The sequence below is a fragment of the Patagioenas fasciata genome, chromosome 4 (genome assembly GCF_037038585.1).
Source record: "Patagioenas fasciata isolate bPatFas1 chromosome 4, bPatFas1.hap1, whole genome shotgun sequence".
NCBI classification, from domain to species: domain Eukaryota; kingdom Metazoa; phylum Chordata; class Aves; order Columbiformes; family Columbidae; genus Patagioenas; species Patagioenas fasciata.
Window position 1 is genome coordinate 52,745,448 of NC_092523.1, and position 13,449 is coordinate 52,758,896.

General features: G+C 40.2%; 1 long non-coding RNA gene across 5 annotated transcripts in view; it reads right to left on the reverse strand.

Moving 5' to 3' along the window:
• Positions 1 to 13,449, reverse strand: part of LOC139827822 (uncharacterized) — a 256,089-nt gene that overhangs the window by 155,637 nt on the left and 87,003 nt on the right. For 4 of the 5 annotated variants that reach the window (XR_011738840.1, XR_011738838.1, XR_011738839.1 and 1 more), the window contains 2 exons: positions 3,670 to 3,866; positions 2,707 to 2,846 (listed from right to left, as the gene is read on the reverse strand). This is a non-coding gene — a long non-coding RNA (uncharacterized lncRNA). The remainder of the gene's footprint in view (positions 1 to 2,706; positions 2,847 to 3,669; positions 3,867 to 13,449) is intronic. The other variant, XR_011738841.1, reaches the window with a different exon arrangement.

Below are 13,449 nucleotides of genomic sequence, written 5' to 3' on the forward strand. Positions count from 1 at the left end.
CTCCCCTCCACATCCAAATTAGTATCAGTCTGACCCAGAGAAGCACTGAGCACTCTGAACCCCAAAAGCTGACCAGTGTGAAAAGACTGACTTCAGCAAGGAAGTAAAGTGATAAGCTCTCTCTCCAGATGTGCCAAAACCTAGGAAACAAGACAGAAGCAAAAAGAAACAGCACCAACAACCCCTGATTCACAGCTGAGAAGCAACACAGTGCCACAACAAGGATGGATGACAATACTCCAGAGGAAAAAAAAAAAAAAAAAAAGAGACAGAGCAGGGGGAGTAAAGCCCCCCTTTCTCTGCTTAGCACCAGGAAAACAGGTTTTCCTTTTTTTCTTCTTTCTTTCTCTTCTTGCTGCAGTTCAGATGTAGCCAAGGCCACGCAGCTAGCATAATCACTGGTACGAAGTGGGAGGCTCTGGCAAACTCCTCAGTTACAATGAGCTGAGTTTATCTTGCAGGCCCGAAATCCATGTTCAGGCGCAGGCCTGGGATATTTTCCTTTTTGTTCTCCTATTTCATTCCAACCATAATACACTTCATATTCAATTCCAATTAGCTCAACAGTCATTACATTCCTCAGCCCCATTTACCTTTTACAATTTACAGATGTTAAAAACCAGTATATTAAACGTCAATCCATTATTCCATTTTCCTCGATCCAAGTCAGTTCATATTCTAGCAGCTTTTAAATACAACCTCATAAAATACCAAATTCACATCCACCATAGCATTTATGTGTTTGTTGGTTTTGTTTGTTTTGGGTTTTTTGTTTGTTTTTTTTTGTTCAAAGCAGAGTTTAACAATTTAAACTCTTTCCTGGTCTCAAAATTACTAGATAACAATATAGGCAATTACTCTAATGTGTAAGGATGCATCTTAAGGGGGAGCAACGTGGAATTTTAGCAGTGGAACCAGTTCCCATTTTGTAATTATCTCCCCAAACAAAACTCTTTTGGTACCAAATATAAATACGCAAATTAAAATAATGAGCTCAGATATAAAAACCAAATACCAAGTTCAAATATGCAGATAGATCAGAGTTACACTTATTAAAAATAATATCTCAGTTTTTGCATTGCACCTTTGGGCCACTCACTGCTCATCCAGGCACCCGCCCCCCCGCCGCCACAGCAAGCTGGACTGGGCAAAGTTTTTATTAGTGTCTCATCTGATGCTCTACAACTGTTATTCCAAAACCAGGATTCTTTACTTGATGTGCATACAAAAAAAGCCAAATCCAGCACATTAAGATAAGACACTCCCTATCAGAGTTGCGCAAGTCTGGATATCAGAATAAAGAAAAGTAACAGCTATTACAAACAAAATTTTACCATCACGTTCATGCAGTAAGGAACTAAGTTATTCATGATCTTCTGTATTATCACAAAACGCACATTTTGAGTCCATGGATTCTCATTATTTAACAGTCTGTAAACTCACTGTACCATATAACAGACAATGATCTATTAAACTGTAGTATTCTTAAACAGATACCTACAAAGAAAACAGGTTAATAAGGAAAACATCTTGCAGTCTTCAGCAAGTTTACTGTGACCTGTGTGTTATCAGTTAACTCTCTCTCAGCTTGTTGAAGTTCAAACCGTTCTGCCTGTAAAACTGTCTGAAATGATTTAATGATCTCTTGTAGAGATTTATTTTGTCCTGCCCTTCTCACCTTAAAACCAACATTAATTGCAACAAAGTGTTACACTTCAAGATTGTATTCTCCGGACACTTTTCCCAATCATTTAACTTATACAGCAGTCACCATTATTTACAATATTTCACAAGATCTTCCTTCCTCCTATTTCCAAGTGCTTTCTTATGTTTTAGAACACCTCCCAATACCGATTTCTTAGGAACACGACAGAAAACAGTCATTCCTGACCCCATCTCATAAGTAAAACCATGAGAAGGGGGGGTTGAAGCACATGGCTGCTTGCAGCACGAGTGGGAAAAGTGGGGAGAAAGTTTTACGGTGTACTTATACCACAAAGAAACAATTCTAACAACAACCAGTAAAACAATTAACTCACATTCCTGACAAGCTGCTTGATTTTCAGAGGGGCAATACACAGAAGCACGTAATATGTACTGTAAAACCCGCAGATAACGCGTTGATAGCAAACATAAGCATTCTCTACTGCTAATTTCAACACCAGTGCTTCCTTAACTTCTAAGTTTTCAACCTGCTTATTGATGGCCTCTTGAAGATGGTCAATAAATTGCATGTAATTCTCATTGGGACCCTGATTAATAGCTGTAAATGATTTGGCTGCTTTGTTGGTTTCAGGCACCTTTATCATAGTTTAATATGCAAGATCTGTTGACTGCCTCAGGATTTCAGAAACTAACAGTGCCTGTAATTGTGGTGTGTCAATTAGTGTCTGTTCCAAGAGTTGGGGGATACCTGCCCCTTTCAACGAATCCGCATCATTCCATCCTAAATGATCTACAGCTGTTACATTGCATAGGCCTAATTTTGCTTGAGTCTTTCATGGTTTTTATCTGATCTCGGGGCAACATGTACACATACTCTTTTTCCCTTTAACTTAAAAAAAAAAATGCTGTAGACCCTCATTCTCATCCAAGTCATCAGATAACGTGGACTTGAATGGTGCTGGAGAATCATTAGTAACAGGGGGGTTCAGAAAAGTGCACATTCTCACCAATACTTTCTAGCATCATAATTATTCGTATTACCTGAGTCTGCAGGAGCACCCCCTTTCCTGTCACGATCAGCATGACTGCATTGTCGACTGCTGGATTCACTCATTATTTGCTGATCTAATCTGTCACACAGTTCTGTTGTCCAGTTCTTATCCAGCAACTCCTTCTGCTCTCTCGTGGAAGTTGGAGGGTTAAAAGGCAGTAAAGGCAGATATAAATGGGTAAAAGGACAGATAATACACTTGTTTACGACTTTAGCATTCTCAGCTTTCACAGGTTCTTTGGGCAAGTTGTCTGACTCCAGTCCTCTGGACTTGCTGTTCTCATCAGTGTTGGGCAATGGTACAGGAGGCCACCTGCTCGACATTTTCCTCCCCCCACCCCGGACTGCTGAGCTATCAGGGGTGCCGAAGGCACAGCAGGGGATGGAATAGGGAGGGTATCAAAGACACAAACCAGGTAAACTTCACAGCGGCTTTCAGGATACTTAACAGGCTGCAACGCTCCAAAAATTCTGGCAGCAGCAGACCTTTCAGCCTTAAGATCTTTTAAGGTGCTAATTATAAGCTTCCATGTAGTTGCTAATGATTTAGCTTCTTTATCTCCATTGCTGACTTTATCCCATGATTTCTGCCCTAGATTGTCCCAAAGTTTAAGTTTTGAGTCACTAATGCTCGTAACAGTCTTTTCAGGTTTTAATTGCTTCACTGTAGTCATTATCAGTTTCCAGGTTGTTACAAGGCAAATAATATCTTTTTCACTGTGACTGATAGCCTTCCACAACACTGTTCCCACTTTTTCCCAAGTCTCTATTTGAAAAGCTCCTAACAGGTCAGGAGGAAACCCATTGCCTCTGCACCAAATTAACAGTCTTTTGAGGTTACTCTCCTCATACTTCACCCCTCTCTTAGAGAGAATATGTGGGAGGAGCCGCAGTACTACTCCTTTTTCTTTAAAAATATTTTGCCCCATCTCCTCTCGCCCTCAGCTGCTCACCTCTTGGGTGTCCGTTGCAACGATATTGGATCCTTTATCCCTCTTCTGTCGCTTCTGTAGCGATCAATCAGGAGTCACGCAGCTCGCAGACTGCGTCCTGGTCATGGTCCAGCCGAGCCGTTCCAGCTGGGGCTCACTCCCCGCAGCAGTCGCCCGCCTCGTGTAAATTCTCTTATGGATCATGTCGGGGTCACCACCTGCGAGGGCGAAAACTCATGGACTCCACATAATCCAATATGAATTCAAGTGAAGCCATTTATTACAGAAACAAGCCTCCTTATATATGCAGTTATTGCCTGATCACACGTCCACGCTCCAAGCATGCATTAGCTGATTGGCTATCGTCCACGTTCACGAGCTGTCCACGCGTCCGAGTCTCACTGCTAACAGGTCTGTTGATTTACGTCTTGTTGAGGCCCTGTTATTGTAGAACTGCCTCACTCCCACAGCAGGTGCTGTTCTCAGCTTTCGAACTGGCTTTGAAATTCCTTTGAGCCTGGCTAGTTCAGAAATAAATCTCCATCTAATAGAAACTCATCCACACAACAACCTCAAGAAAATCCCTCAAATCTCCCACACAAACCAACCACACAATCAAGAGGTAGACTAGTAGGATTTACAAAACAGTGAAAGATACATTCCCCCAAATAGTTCCTCAGCCACCAACTGATTTTGGTTTGGTGTTCTTCCTGACTTGGAGTCATTTCCTCAACTCAGTAAAAATCAAAGGATGTCTTTTTTAAATGCTGATCCAGTCTCTCCAACCCTTGCAAACTTCTTGCATCCACAACATCCTTTGGGACTGCATGAAGCCACTTCTCTTATCTGAATCTAGTGCCACTACCAGCTCTACTTGACAGACCCCTTCTTTCAGTTAAAGAAACGATGAGGAGCATCTGTATCCACCCTTAAACTAATCAGGATTACACATCTCTCCTATATATTCCGCAAAATTTTCCAGAAATACTTTGTAAGCCATTCCTTATTCAGAATTCCATCCATCTCTCATTTCTGCTGTCTTTCTCTGTAACTTTCCTAGCTCTCCAAAATTGTTTCTGAGATTAGGGGACAAAACCAGCATGTGTTTCTCAAGGTATAGCACAATCCTGTGTTGTTCTCAACTTCTTTCCTCATTATACCCAACTTCTCCTGCCACTTGCCAGCTGAGTTGATGTTTTCAAACAATTATCTTTCATAGCTACAAGACTGTTGCTTGACAGCAATGGTTCACTCAGAGGCCATCATTGCATATATGGCATTGATTTTTCACAGTGTGTCATCTTGGTCTTGTCGACACTGAATTTTCTGTCATTTTAATGGTAATTCACTCAGTTTTATGAGATCATTCTGTAGACCTACAGTCAAGCCTTTGTCCTTGCAAACCCAAATAACTGCATACATCAACCAGCTTCATCACTTTAAGGCTCTACCATTTTTTCAAAGTTGTTTCTGAACACACTGAGCATCACAAGAGCTAGCAAAATGTCCAAAAATTGCTAACCTTTCCCCAAAAGAAGAGAGACTTTTCTGATTTACCTTGTCTACACATACATGCACACAGAGTACACGCCAAGGATTAACACCAAATTGACAGGGATGACACTACCAACTTTGCACATGTTGGTCCCACAAGGTTTTTTTCTCAGATCTGGGATAGAATGTTTTTTTTTAAAAAAAAAAAAAAGGCAGGGCAATATTTTGAATGAAAACAATGAGCACTGATAAAACACTACTGAATGCTGTCTGTATTACTTGCTTATACAGAAACTGTGCCCATCAGCCCAGTAACCAGTGCTTCTACTGGCAGTATTACAAGTTGGCTTTACACCTCTGTTGGATGGACTCGACTAAATGACATCCGAAAAAACAAAACAAAACAAAACACACCCAGAGAAATTATTGGGTTGAGCTAATGAAAGGTAGACATTAGACACTGGCTCTCAATTCAGACCGCTGGTTTTCCTGGCAGATCTCCCATACGTGATGCACAACAAAACACCAAAGGGAAGTTATGTGATCACGCTCCAAATGTTACTGAGGGCTGACTGCCAATAATACGCTAATACTAATTAGGAATAGCAAAACAAACATTTGCAAAATGTCATTCAATAAGCAAGTACTCCATAAGCCCCTGCTGGTAGTTGGGAGCTTAAGAGTTAAAACCAGGCCTTTCCAACGCACAGTTTAGCTTGTCATGCTTCAGGTGTTACTGCCATGTGAGTTTCAGCAGGCAAGAGAGGTAGACAAGTCATGATCAATAACTTTAGATGCTTTTTAAAACAACCACAAGAATCTACTGACGCTTTCTAAACACAGGTAAACCACTTGAATTATTGAAACAAGGACAGTATGGTTGAAGGACAATCTGTAGACTGTCATGTTTCCCAGATTCCACCCTGACAGGCTGATTATCCCTTTTGTAAAAGGCTTCTGGCTTTTGCCCTTAAAGGCAGTGGGAGTGAACACTGCCTGTTTAACCCATAATTTCCCTTTCCCAGCTCATAAATACCCACTAGTGATGGGAGAACGTATCTACCCTGTATTGATAACTCCAGAAAGAAAACCAAAACTAGTCTCTGCTGGTCCAGAAGAACAAGTGCCCTCCAGGGATGGGGCAGCTCTGCCCATTTCATTTCAGAAACAGACTTTTCATGACTTATTTTTTCTGAACAGGATTTCTACTAAGGTATTTGCAGTCCTTACCCGTCTGCAAACTTAGGAAGTGAGAAAAAAAAAAAATGCACCTTTGGTTTCCACAAAACACAAGTGGCTGAAATGTCACTGAATCCTTGCCAGAATACAGCTCTGCAGTGGCCAATCCTTTCCAAACAGTCCCCTTGGGATCAGCCAGTGCCCTTGGCATCACTGCCAAATGAAAGAGAGGATCAGCCCTCTCCAAAGCAAATCTGAAGGCCTCTTCAGCTCCAGAGAAGAAATAAAAGCTCATTATCAGAATGGTCAGACACACATAGGCAGTTTGGAAAGTTCCACTTCTCCTGCAAAGAGCTACAGGATCCTCCCATGGGTCTCCTGAGGGAAGAGCTCTCAGGAGCACCAGTAACATCACTTAAAGGGTTCCAGAACTTCTGCTTCTGGACATGGGAGGAACCCGGGATAACAGAAATGGCAAAAGCAATGGTAGGAAAACTGTCATCAGCGCCACAAGATGCATTACTGAGTCTAGGGAGGCTCACACTTCCAACATGCGACCTTTCCACACATACAAGCAAGGCCTCAAAAACAACAGCACTCAGCAGAGAGCGAGCAAAAGAGGTCAAAACTCCACAAATGTTGAGGTCTCCGAAGCAGCAGGAGAGTTGTTAAATGGAAATGCTCCAGCAATATCAACAAGCAAGCTCAGATACTATTTTATATATATAAAGAAAGTTTGGACTGGCATTCAGCTGACACATTAGCAATATTGAATGGGATTAATAATTTTCAGTATGAATTTTTATTATTCCCTCTGAGTCATGGGGAGAATAAATATGAGGTTTCATCTCACTTAATGATTTTCAAAATGAGGCTCTGAAGATAAAGTCAGAAAATAAAATCTGTTTAGATATCTCATTTAGTTTGCACTAGCATACTGCTTTTAATCCTCACTCCTGGATAAGGATTTCTGTGAGCTAAGAAGTCCTCAGCTTGGGGATGGAAATGGCCTGTCCCACATGTCATCTATTAGGTAGGAAATGGACAGGCAACAAAACACAAGGAAACAAACTTGTCAGCAACATTTGCTAGATTAAGCACACCAAGGGGAACACTTACACTACTTTAAAGTGCTTAGTTAAAAACCCTGAATAAGTACAGTGAGAAAGGTAACAGTATTTAAGTGGTTCAGAGCAACGAAATTGGATTTAAATAGACCAGAAATTAACTGATGCACAGAATTTTCCTTCTACTACCCAGGTTCTACAAAACTACTAAAAAGAGCTTATGTCCAGTTTGTAACAGAAACTGTATTAACTTCCTAGTTTTAAAGGTATGTACAATGACTTTAGGTGAGGTCTACACCTAGGTAAGAACATTCTTAGTGAAGATGCAATACATCTACAGAGGGTTTGGGCTTTTTTTCTAACTGGGCTGACAGAAACAAATGGGCAGGTCATGTATTCAATCTCTCAGACAACACAGGATCACATCATTTAGTATAAAGATTGGAAACAGTGACCTGGTTAAGGGCTCAGTGTCTAAAGGTGATGAAAGCAAAACACCATTTATTTTTAATTAGCTATTAGAATGGTATTTGATTCTTCTCCAAGCACAGCATTTTTCCTGCACCTGCTTAGCTCTAGCAAAAAGATATCACTGCCTTTGAGCAGAAGTCTAGTGATCTGGAAACTCTTCTGCAGAAGACAGGCTGAGAAACTTCACAGAGCTGCAACCACAGGAGAGCCCATCATCACCTTCCTGAAGGTCTGAATTCTGCTGGATGATCCATGCACATGAAATGCAGCAAAAAGGTGTTCCAGTCATTTAAACCAGAGTTTTCCCAGCTCTGACCTATGGCAGCTGTACATGAGAGGGGGTCAAGTGGCTAAGGGGCCACTGCCAGGTTCCCACATCCCAGTTGGATGTTCTACCATAGAAAAACAAATCCAGGCCTCCTAATGCAGGGACTTGCAGTCATCCAAGGCAGATGAACTCTGACAAGAAATACCAACAAAAGACTCTTATTTAAAAAAGCCAGCTGCTTCAAGGACTCACACAGATTGGGTATGTCCCAGGCTCAGTTCCCTGTTATGCCCGATTCAGAATTTGCATCTCCCTAATCCCAGACCAGTCTATCAGGGTGTCTGATATTCTGCAGGGGCCTGAAGTTTGACAGCCCTAAACTTCAGAAAACTTTGTCCCTCAAAAAAAAAACTTTGTCCCTCAAAAAGCAAAGTAGACAAAGTACTGAAACAAAGTATCATTTGTAGCAAAGCAGTAATTTTCTGTTTCACTAAAAAAAAAAACCCAGGCTGCTCAATCTGTGAGATTATCTTCAACTGCTGCTTACATTGCCTTTGGAGAAAGATCCCTTTCTGTATTCTTCTCCTGGGGCACCAGATTGTGACTTCGACCTCAAAACTTTGCAGCAAAACACGGGGATTTAATCTGGATGCACAGATGTCCAGATCTAGTCCAGTTCTAGTCAGATCTAGTCCAGTTGTCACTTGCTACACTTTTTAATTAATATTTTGCTTAAGCCTGGCATTCTTAAGGCGGCCTGTAATTTTTTGAGAAGTGCAATGTTTGAAATCTCACAGAACCTTTCCATCCCTGAGCATGAAGCAGGGGACATTTCACGTCCCATGACACATGAAAGCATAACCTTATCTGGATCGCTACTGCCTCTATGACTATTTGCTTATGTTCAGACAAGATTATTTACCTGATCTTGTCACGTAAATACATGAAATAAGCAGAGACAACAGCTCACATAAAAATTGCAGTCAGGCTGCAGGATTTTCTTCACTTCTGCTCTCACTCTTCACTCTCTTCTAGGTCCTTTTATTCCCCCTGCATTTCTTCTCCTTTTTACCACTCCCCTTTTTCCTTTGTGCATTAAGGGTACGGCCTGTCCAAACAAGGTGGAAGCTTTTGCAGCATTGCTATGAACAAACAGCTAAAAACAGTGAAAAGCAAAGCCCTAAACATCCCAGAACAAGATACTACAAGCTCACTGGATCTTTGTTTGAATGATGGACGATGAGCTTTGCCCATTTTTATAGTCCCAAGGTTACTCGTAACAGTCAACATCAGATGCAAAAACACAGTCTGTTTACTTTGCTGTTGTTATCTTAGTGCTTTAAGAGGCGTTTATTTCTAATTCCTTTCAAGGAAACATGATCATACTTCAAGAACAAGAACTCCCGCGGTTTTAGTCTATTTCACCTATTTTGTGCTCTTTTTCAATCTTTCAATTCCAACAAAGGCTTCAAAAGGATTCTTCCCCTCAACCATTCCTAAGTAAAAAAAAAAAAAAAAAAAAAAAAAAAAAGAGTGAGCAATATTGGTTGAATATGCCTTATTTAACCCTTTACATTTCAAACATTGTAATCATTTTTTTCAGCTTTTCCTGATGTATTTATAAATTAAAGGTAGCAACTATTTTTAATGGGTGTTGCTGCCCATGCACTGAGCTCAGCTATCTGCACAACACCTATATGTCTGACTCACTGATTCCATGGAAACGAATTTACTAGTGCTGTGTTCACACAGCAATTTGTTCCACAGCAAACCACAGGCTGGCATCGCTGTGTTCATGGATATTGACGGAAAGTGAGGAAGATGAGACCTGTCACAAGGTGCCAAGAGCCTGGTGAAAAGCCTCTCAGGAGACTGTAGAGTTTGTGTGGAAAAGCAGGAGGCAAGTGAAACCTACCGCAACCAGTTTTCCACTGGAACTGCAAAACACAACTGCTAGTTCGAGGTACCCCAGTTCTACATATTGTTTCTTGCTAGATGTTTCCCTCAGTCCCACATGGTTTGAGTCAGAGATGCACAGCTCCTGGGGCCTTTATAGCAAAAAAGTTTTTTCCCATACTATGCACAGCCTCTTCCCAACCCAAAAAGATAGAGCTTGGTATCTTTTACAGGCAGCAGAGCATTTGCTGGAGACCTAGCTTTACTTTTAAAGAACATGAAGATACACAGCTCCTGCTCCTTACATAATAAGTTTAGAATCTATTCTAATATGAGATAAATAGCATTCATGCTGTACTAACATGCTTCAGTGATGTAGAACTGTCCAACCTGAAGCAACTTGTTCTACTACTTCAAAACTCTTCAAGGCAGCTGAAGTATACTTGCTAAGTGCACAGCAGTTTGTTAAGCATGGGCAATCTTTGCTGAAGTAGCTCTCGCCCTGCATTTTATTAAGATATAATTGTCAGTTAAGAAAGAAGAAGGGGGTGCTATGCCTTTTTTAAAGCTCATAAGGAAAAGATGCTAAATAACAACAGCTCAGATAGTTCTGTATCTCTATTAGCCAAGTCTGTGATCAATTTATGGGCAAAAAGTTTTGACACTGGTGGTGTGAAGAAGGCTCTCATGTGACTCAGTCAATGGACTCTACACCAGCAGCCCTTACAAATTTTGAGTTAGCTCCTCCCTCAAATTCTCCCCATTCCCACCTAAGAGCTACCATAGGGACTGGTCACATTCAGAAGCCATGAGTAAGCCTCACATAACAATAAATGTTACATTAAATGAAGTTGTTTATTTACTTCCATGGGAATCACAGGTTTAGAGTAGGGCAAAACTTAACACACATCTTTACAAGTGAAAGAGAGCAGGCAAACATGTTCTTAATGATTCCGTTATGTGTGTACCAGGCCAGTCAGCAGCAGATCACACTTCCAGAGAAAAGGAAACACGCAGTAATAGAGAAGGGAGGGAGAAGTCAAAAGTCTGTGCTGAGAAAGGATCAATAATCTGCAAGAGAAGATGAGCAATTGAACAAATGCCTACTTTAGAGCAGATATTCGAAGAAACACCTTCTGGGTGAGCTGTATTAGCCAGGAAAGTGCTATGAGAGAGAGTGGGGCAGCAGGTAGAGAACCTGAAAACTGAGAGTCCTGGTGGAGCAAGTAAGACCCTAAAACCATGAACATATTTTTAGCCTAAAGGGCAAAAGCCATACTATCACTATAAAAACAAACAAAAAAACCCTCAAAATAACCCCCCACACCAAAAAAAATAAAACCAAACACCCCCACACCCAAACACACACCCCACCCACCCCCCACAAACCAAGGTCTTCTAAACTCCAGACAGATATCCAATATTTAAAAGGCAAAGCAATTCACAATTTTCACAAGTGTTAGCTGTGAAGGTAAACCCATTCATTCATTTTTAACTCACCCTGCTAATCCATGAGAAGATTAAAAACTGTTCAGGCACGACCAACATTTTAACTGATGTCCATTAGCTTGAATTAACAACATCCTTTCTTTGCCACAGCACCAGCCTGTCAAGGCTGCTAATCCCAACAATTTACAGGACAGGAAAGTAAGTCCAAAGCCAACATCTGAAAATCTTACCTGATCCAAATACATACAAAATTGTTCACTGTGATTAAGGTAATCCAGCACCTTTCATACTGCACTCAACTCTTATGATGCCCCCTGCTACTCATTTTTAGTACAACGTGGGAACTTTCCCTCCTTACTTCACATAAACCACAGACCACATCTTGAGCTAGCATAATTAAAAAAAAAAAAAAGTTAATATGTTAAAATATTGAAAAAATGCTTAGAAATGTGTTTGAGCAAAAGATGAACAGAAAATAATTTTGAGGAATTTGAGAGACAAACTTAAGAAAAACTAAATAAAATAAAGAAATAACTTAAGAATTCAAAGTCTTTTAATTTCAAACACCCTTTCATTTTTTTTTTTTTTAAATCTCTTTAAATAATTTAATTTTAGGCCATTTTAAGACAAAATGCCATTTTTTCTGAAAACAATACCTCTCTCCCCTTTCATCCAATTCACAGCTTATTTTTTGATGGATACAGATGTAACAATAAAAGAAACTGTCTGGGTTTTTACCCCACTATCAATAGGAAGAAAAGGCCACTTGAGCTTTCTTTAGTTAAACAGCAGCTATGTAAAAATTATTCACAACATAAAATATATTTATTTGCAACACATGATGAAGTATTAATCAGACTTCAAGAGGAAAATGCAGAGCTGAGCCCAGGTCAAAAGCACAGATACCACTAGAAAGTATATCCTAAAAGAATGATTGCTTTCTCCCTTCAAACTACTGATTTTTGATCACCTTTGACCAGGTAGCCTTCAGGTGATTATCACTGGATTCACAGCAAATGAACCCATCACATTCTCTTCAATTTCCAATCCTATTTTCTGCCTATGGGCCTTCCCCCAGTGATTACTGGCTCCAAATACTACAGCGCTTGAGTTTAATGGCACTCTAGCTTAACAAAACTCTTCATGGTCATTAAGTGAAAATGATTGAATCAATTCAGAAACTCAACAGTATTCAGTTCAACTGATATTAAACCTCAAAAATACATGAGCCAAAGTCCATTTAGGAAAAAGGAAGGTAAAAAAGGACAATAAGAAATAGGCGCAATTAAGTTTTAATTGAACTAAGCATCTTAAGAAGAAAACACTCTAATGAAGCACTTAATGACTACTTAAAATTATTTTAACAACTGATGACCTCAGAGAGAATTTAAAAGATAATTTCCCATCAAAAAGCCTTATGCAAAGTCATACTTCTACCCATTAAGTCCAAGAGTTCACATTGAGGAACTCTGCATAGCCACATCATAGAGAAAGGACACACATGCTTTCTAAGCAGAAATGGCATTCTGTATTTAATATGTTCATACACAAACAGGATTACTTTCAGAGGAGCATAAAATTGTCAGACCTAACACATCAAGCCCAGTTCGTTATAAGCATCCACATAATAAAACCTAACAGACCCACAATCAAAAATCGGTGCCCTCCTTCCTGTCCAAATCTCACAAGCCCGAAAAAGCTCTCTCTAACATGACACATAAAAATTTTAAGCCCTTCAGTATGAAACACACCAAGACCTCAAAATTTAGAATGTGGCACAAACAGAAGAAAGACTGGGAATCCCTAAGATCCTTATCATACCATGGACTTCATCAGACAGAAATACTAAACTAATTGAAGAAATTAACCAGGCTCTACATTACAAAGAAACCTTCCATCTGATTTAAATGTGAGCTTACAGCTTGCATAAGAGCACTAGGGTGGGTGAGTGTTCCCTCTTTTCCAGGTGGTATCAAT